Genomic DNA, 8,545 nt, shown 5'->3' with positions numbered 1-8,545 from the left:
CCCTAGGTACACGTGTACAAATATATATATATATATGTTATTTATATAATTATATACTGTGGTATGGTATTCAATATTTAGATATATTATTTCTAAATATCAAATACCATATTAAATGTCAAAAAAATTAAAATGTATACTGTATACCATATCATAGTACTAAAATCACGATATTAAAAATGTAGAACTAAGGGGAGAATTTAAAATAAACCTCGAACTTACAAGATTAATTAATTAAAATTTGTCCTGTTCCTTTATTTTTAATTTTATTTTCATTCTTATTGTATTGTTTGTGCAGTCTACAGATATCACGTTGTAGCACATGAGAGGAGGAGGATCCATCACTAGTGGACTATATATTTATCAGTCAAAAGAGTTACCTTTTGGTCAAAGCTTTTTGGGAATAAGATAATAAAAAAAATAATAATAATAATAAAAATTAAACAATTAATCTGAACATTTACCACAATACAAACACACCTTTTCATTCACGTTGACATGTATTTACTTATTATTTATTCCAAGGAAATGATCAATATATGATTATTTTCCCAAAGGAAAAGAAAAAAAGTTAAGTGACAAAATACCTCAAAATCTCTTCGGATTAAACTAGACATAAATTATTAGTTAGGTACTTAAACAAGCTAAACTTAGTCAATCTCCTGAGCTTGACGTCTTAACCTTTATTAATGCTAACATGACAAAGAGTGTGAATATCCTCTATTTTTAGACAAGTGGAAGTTAGTAAGAAAAAAGAAAATGAAAAATCAACTTACAGATCTGAATTAATTAGACCTCAAACATAATATTATTAACCTTTTTTAAAAAGAAATAATCATTCAGTGTTCGATGTTTACATTAGAGCATTGACTAAATCTAAATCGTGCATTTCGAAATCCTTCAGGGGCTAGTGCTCCCAACAAAATTTTCTTCATAAGAGTAAAACTGCCTCAACATTACACCAACTTATATTGGTTATCAACCTCTTTATTCACACACAAATTAAGAAAGAGGAAAGAACAATAATTAATCCTATAATTCATATCCATGTGGAGGTTAATTTTTTTTGGGAAAGCACCTATCTGTGAACTCCATGTGATGCCTCATAAGACACAGTTTCAAAACAGTCATCTTCAAAGCATTGACTTACGTTAATTTCTGTCTTCTTCAGACATTACAAGATATTCTCAGAGATATGCTACGTCCTATCTTGAAACTATTCAAAATGTTTTGACAACTTGGTGTATATATATATACAATTATTAACTAGAACTAGCTAGCTAGGGTTAATATTTTTAAAAAACTTCCCTAGTGTTAGGGGTGCCCATTACATAAACGTACTCATTAACTTGATCTTAACTACTCCCTCTGTCCCAATTTATGTGACACATTTCATTTTTCGAGAGTTAAACAGTTTAAGTTTGACCCAGAATTTGCTCATGGAATCTTCAATTTTTTTAAAATGAAATTTATATATTTGTAAACTACATTAAAAGTACTATAAGTCTCAATAATTGATAATTGAAAATATTAAAAAGATATATGAAAAAATTACGGTCAAAAATAAACTTGTTTGAATCTCGAAATCCGAAATATGTCATATAAATTGAGACAGAGGGAGTAATATTTATATTCACGAACTTTGCATCTGCACAAATGACACTTAAGTGATACAATTGAATATGTAGACACATGCGTTCTATGTGACAATATTCTACATGAAAATTTGTATTCTACATATGTATTATGTCATGTGGGACACGTGTCTGTTTGTTCAACTTTATACAAGTTTAAATACATACTTGTACATATTCATAATTGGAGGACATAAATATCAATTAAAGTAAAGTTAAAACACATATTTATGTATTATGTCCTTTAAGAAGATCAAAAGACTTTTGATTTTTGTTGTCTTAAATTAAAGATACATGGAATGTACTAAATACCCTTTAATTTTGTGGTGTTAAATAAATATATATATATATATCATATGGAAAGTTTGAATTAAAGAGTTGTTAAAAAAATAATTTGAGAGATATGTTTTTAAAAATGGACAAAAATAAAAGTATGATAAATAAATGGAAAACGGATAGTAATAAGGATTACAATAGCCTAGCTCCTTTTTTGTTTAATTACAAAACTCTATCTGAAATTACATAAACATGCAAGTGTCGCATAATTCCAATTATTTCTGTTAACCTTCTTATTTCAAATTTGGACTTTTTTGTGATCAAGCTTAAAAAAATTCTCCTTGTTTAAAAAATAATGTACATTAATTTTAAGCAAATAATAATTTGTTATTTCTGAAGAAATTAAATTAGAGTGGACTGCCAATAAAAAAAGAATCAAGATCTCTTAGGATTCCATTTTAAGAATCTTTTTTTATGTTTTTAATTAGACTGCCTATGCCTATGATTGACCTCTATAATGACTGACAAATCATATATCGTTTAATTTAGCTCTTTTTGACAGAAATTATATTGATCGAATATTAATAAATTAACAATATTAAAATTTTATTGACTCATCTTTTATCCTTTTATGATGATATTAATATATTCGAATGGTGACAGTTTGGAGATGTGTGATTTGCAAGTGGAAACTATTTAATTTCTTTTTTGCAATTGAATTTTTAGTTTAATAATTATTAAAACACTCTCAAACAAATGCAATTGAGATTTAAATCCAAAATATTTAAATAAAGATAAAAGATTACTTATCATTCACCCAATTACGATCCTTATTGAATATTATAATTATGTTATTGCTTGTTATTAATGTTTCCATTTTATCTTTTTTTTTAAGTTGGGTGTCTATTGAAAATAATTTTCTACTATATATTTTAAGGCTGTAAAAAAAACATCAGCTCTCAGTAGTCAAATAGTTACTGTATTTTGCTGACAAAGAAACAGTATTTGCTAGTACAATAATACTCATCGTATTACACAATTTGGTTCCTATCTTTTTTATTTTCTTTTTAGCTTTCAGGACAATGAAGAGGATATGATAAATCAAACCACTTTTGTGGTTATCTCCACTTGCTAATTATTAAATCATTTTTATTATCAGATATTACAAGTTTATAAGTTGAATTATATTTATATGAAAGTAAAATGAAAATGAGAAGCCGGGTAGATAGTCAAAGTGAAGTTCAAATTAACCTCTAATTAGTCAACATGATTTAGACTGAAACGAGGATATTGAGATGGATGCATGTATAAGTAGAAAAGATACGATTAAAAATAAAGATATTTAGAATAAGGTGAGAATAATTAACCTTTACGTACTAAAATAAAAATAACTTTTAACGATAATAAATATTGACATTAATAAAGAGTGTTAAAGTCTTTACCGACATTAGTTAAGTGCCATTAAAACCAATGTCACTAAAGACTTTAGAGACATATACAAAAAATGCTAATTGCCGCTAAAAATACATATTTAGCGATAATTAATAATTAATTGCCGCTAATGGTCATTTTTGATGTAGTGATGGTTAACAAGATGAAAATAATAAAACAGAGATAATTCAATTTGGATCCTCGAATATTTAAATAATACTATAGTATAAAAAACTTAAAATTCCTAACAGAAATTTCAAACGGTCAAATAACAATAAACAATCCCTAACTCACAACTGGCATTAATTAATTAAACAAATAACCAAAGTACAGCTTATTAACTATTTTCTTTTTCTTTTTTGGAAAAAATAATCTAACTCGAATAAATATGAACATGAGACTCTTGTGGTAAAAAAAAATGTTTTACCAAAGAGGAAAAAGCCAACAATCATGTGAATACAATAAAAATATGTTTGGCTCAGCATGCAGCCTTTTACTTTTCATCTTTTACTCTTCACCAACGTGGATGTGAGTGGACACCAATTGATCTCATCTGCTCAGATCAGTCAGACCCCCCCACCCCACTCATAAGCAGAGCTTGATGGGTTTGTGAGTATGGATGAACTCAGTAATTTTTTCGTAAACGATATATTCGAATTAAAAAATTAAATAATATATATATATATATATATATATAAAAAAAAAACTTGTAAACTCTCAACAATACTGATGGACACAACTCGGTAGTAAAGAAGGAGTCGTGAAAATGTTTTACATGCTAGAGTTGTGGGTTTGAATAATCCCACTATCCTAACATTTAAAATCTCAAATTCTTAATCCTAACTCCGCCTTTAAGTCTGCACTCCCCACCAAGGGCGGACCCACGTGGATTTCAGGGAGTTCAAATTACACGGTATATATAAGACAAATTTTATGTAATTTTGTAGATATATATATTTTGAACTCCCTCAATAACAAGGAGAGACTGATGGTGCAGCGCCAAGTCCCCCAAAAATTAAGCTTCATGTCACCAATTCAAATCCATGTGATAGTGTTTTATTTTTATTTTTTTAATTTTTAGTTCTGTTTTTCAATTTTTTTTACTTTGATTTTTATTTTAAAAAACGTGCTAAAAGTATGATTTTAAACCCAAAAGAATTCAAGAGTTTCATTTCTAAAGACTTATTTACACGTTTATACTTTTATTTTTTAAATTTTCTAAACAAAAATCTTGAGTCTGCCAGTGCTCCTCACCCATTCACCCACAAGTGGCGAGCATGCAATTTTTTTTCTCTAAATATACATGCATAATAATTAACATTTAATCTATATATACCATATAATATTTCAATGAAGAGTGTATCACACCATCCTTCACCTAAGGTGATTCTGCCCATTACTCCACCCCCACCACTAACGCCACTTAAAATTATGCTTTATTGTTTACATTCACATTATTATTATTATTTATTTTAAAAATAAATGTTTACAAATAAAACTAGTGTGGTTTTGTCAGTTATATAACTTTAGTTTTTAATTATATTTTCTTTAAAACTGTTAAGTATTCCTTAATCATTAGGATTCTCGTTACCAACTATGGTTTGGATGCATGAACTGTTCTTTCTCACCCTCCATATTCGTCGTTTAGTTAATAATCAGTAATTAAGTGAGAAAACTTTAGGTGCAAATATATTTCATGACTTGTTAGTTGTTATATATGTTATCCATAAAGTTTTATCATATTTAAATAACTTCTTCTTGATTATATTATTCTGGCTTTTGTTTGATCAAATTATATTGTTCTGAATAAAAATAGAATTTATCGAAAAATAACCTCTCAATCCTACAAAAGACGGATAAAGTCTTGTTATTGTTGTTAAATAACTTTTTCTTGATGATATGCCAATGTTATTAAATATTTTTTCTCCATTTATTCAAAATGTTCTATTTTCACATGAATTTTGATTTTAAATTCTTCAGATTACATTCCCCTCCAACAATCGAAACAATGTATGAATTCAAATTAGAGCAGTATTTTGTTTAAATTTAGTGAAAGGCCAATAAAATAGATGAAATTTATCGTGAAAATATTAAGATCAAAGGCACAAAATATATAGGAGTATATGTAATCAGGGCGGAGCTAGTCATTATGTGGGTTCGGCCAAATCTACTAGTTTTGGTTCAAATTATATATTTATAATTAAAAAGAATTCTTGAATATGTACAGAATATAAATTTAGAATCTAATAACTTTAAAAAACTAAAATCTCAAATTCATAAACTTTAAATTTTATTTGCACCTCTATATATAACTAATATTTGTATCGATAATGCCCACAGATTAGTCCGGATATTACTGTATTAAAGTAAAGTAATCTAGTGACTGATACTTTGAACAAAACTTCTCTCTTTTTATTTACACATACAGTGAACTTTTCTCTCTTTTTTGTTAATTTTAAACTCTTTCCAATCTCATCCTAACACTTGTCTTTACACTATATATTATAATATTAATGATGCATAGTACCAAACGTAATATTAAAAATACATTATACTAAGATTTAAATTATCATCGAGACTATCAACTACTATCTCCAACGAACCCTCATATCTTTATAAATTCAAAACCTAGGTAGGCCATTTTCTTTCATCTCTCTCAAATTAACCAAAAGTTGTCTCACTCACTTAGGTAATTCATTTTTTAATATAAGAAAAATGACACAAATGCAAGATCGTCAATGGTACTTGCCAAGATCGTCAATTACCACCAACACCATCACCAACACCACGACGCGAAGTTTTAGTACATCAACATCATGTTGTGGGCTAACAAGATTGTTGAGGAAGTTGAAGAAATGTAGTAATAAGATGTTGAAAACGAGTAGTACTACGTATAGTACTAGTCGTCAATCGTCGTTCCAATGTCGGTACGATCCACTTAGTTATGCGTTGAACTTTGATCATGTCTCTGATGATGAAGATTATTACAAGTTTTGTGCTTTTTCATCTAGATTTGTTGCTACCACTAAACCTCATGATTATCATTCTCAAACTTTGATTAATTAGTGGTCTTCCCACTAATTAATTGAGCTAGAAAAAAGGAAATTAAGTAAAAATATATGTGTATGATCATTTTCTTCTTAATTTTCATGATTATTAGTAGTTGGATGAAAATCATCTTGTATACGGTTTATTGATCGAGGATAACAAATCCCATGTTTTGGAGAAACAACTAAAACAAAATGGTAATTTGTTCCTTTTTATATGATTCTCTATTTCAATTTATGTGATAATATTTAACTGAATATAGAGTTTAGGAATAACAGAACCAGATCAATAACACAATGTAACCTAGCTAGTTAGTTGTCATTGATGTAAGAGAAGAATATTATATCATAAAGTCTCACGTTCAAATCTCAGCATATATATATTAACAAATGATATTAGGTGATTTCTTCTTATCTGTGTATTCTTGGTGGTAAGAGTTATTTGATAGTACTTGTGTTGATGGAAAGTAACATGTACTCGATGGAATATATAATCAAGATGCACATAAGTTGGCTCGAACACTAGCGATATAATTTATTATTTTTCGGAAAAGAATTATTGTCTAAAAGAATTAAAGTTACTTAATCACTACTTAGGTAAATAAGAAATCTCTTCATTAAACCAAAAACGATAGAAACAATGGCTAAGCAAAACTCAATTTGCTCATGACCTAGAAAATATAGCTAGGTAAAAAAAATATACTAATAGCGTCTGTATAAGCTATTAAACCTAAAACATAACAGTTTTTGTGTTGATGAGTGCACTGTCAATTACCGTTCGAATGTTTAAATGAAAGTTGACAAATAAATATGGGTAAAAGCTTGCCTTCTCTTCACTTTTTTAGACGTAAAAATATATTTTCTGCATTTTTAAAATTTATTATTCTGTCTTGGAGCATGAGGGATGGGGGGTGGCTACAAATATTTATAAAAAGTATGCATGTCGGTTTGTACAAATTTGTGTCACAAAGAAAATGTTTGGTGAGCATGTGGCAGTACCATGTGCTACCATTTCGAACATGATGTATAAAATTATTGTAAATTTTGTTAATGTACTATGTTTCTAAAGTCAAAATTAATCCGTTGGCCAATTGATCACTCGATGTTTGGAGTCCGCATTCGAGAATAATGCTTCTAATAGGATTTTTTTCCAAGTCTTGAAATCGAAATCTTTGATTAAGGGTGAAACAGTTTCACCACCGCACCACAACTCATGTTGGTTCTGCTCAAATATCTCATTAATTAAAGGATCAATGAGTTGTTTCTTCTTTCTTAGGAGATGGAGAAGAGGGGGTGCATTTTTTCAATTTCATTCCTTCTGTATAGTAAGCTTTTGAAGGGTAAAATGAAGAATTTTTTTTGGGTAAAAGTCAGCCTTTTTAAAAAATGATTTGACAAATTTAAATTGTTACAAGTATGAAAACGATACAAGGTATGACAATAGTTTAAAATTAGGAAGTTTCAAAAGTTTTGAAAATAGTATAAAGTTCAAGGTTTAAAAATATCAAAGTAGAAGAAAATGTCAAGTTTTCAAAACTCTTGAAGGGTGAAACGTATGAGGGAATATCGAAATATTAATTTGCAAAATATCAAGTAAAATAATACTCCATTTTTACTCATAAATCTTCAACTTCCCCAAACCCTCTTTTCCATCATGTAAAGTTCATGTACAATTACCAGAGTTTATCGAAAACAATTTCTCTCTATCTTTATAAGATAAGGTAAATCTCTGTAGGATTGCACTGGATATATTGTTGTTGTTAAACCCGTGTACAACAAACACTTTCAACTTCAAATACATTTTGTCCAAAAATTTATGTCACAAGAAAAGCTCACATCCTTCAGTAAGGTTATTCACTTCAATATTTGCTCTTAGCCGCATATACACTGAAATCCTAAAAAATAATTTTGTGCCTAAAATTACCTTTCCACTATATAAGCAAATATAGCCACAACATATCCACCTTCAAAATCAACAGCGATAAAGATAAGAGAATTGCATGAAACGCAACAACCTACCCAGTGTAGTTTCCTTTAGAGAGGGTAGGTGTACGTATACCTTACCCCTACATGCTACCTCAGAGTAGAGGTTGTTTCCGATAGACCCTCTGCTCAAGAAAACAGTTCAAAGCAGTCTAAGAAATGGAAGTACAAGAA

Source organism: Solanum stenotomum, chromosome 12, assembly GCF_019186545.1.
Source record: "Solanum stenotomum isolate F172 chromosome 12, ASM1918654v1, whole genome shotgun sequence".
Classification (NCBI taxonomy): Eukaryota; Viridiplantae; Streptophyta; class Magnoliopsida; order Solanales; family Solanaceae; genus Solanum; species Solanum stenotomum.
The sequence above is the reverse complement of the archived record's forward strand: the minus strand, read 5'-3'. Positions refer to the sequence as shown.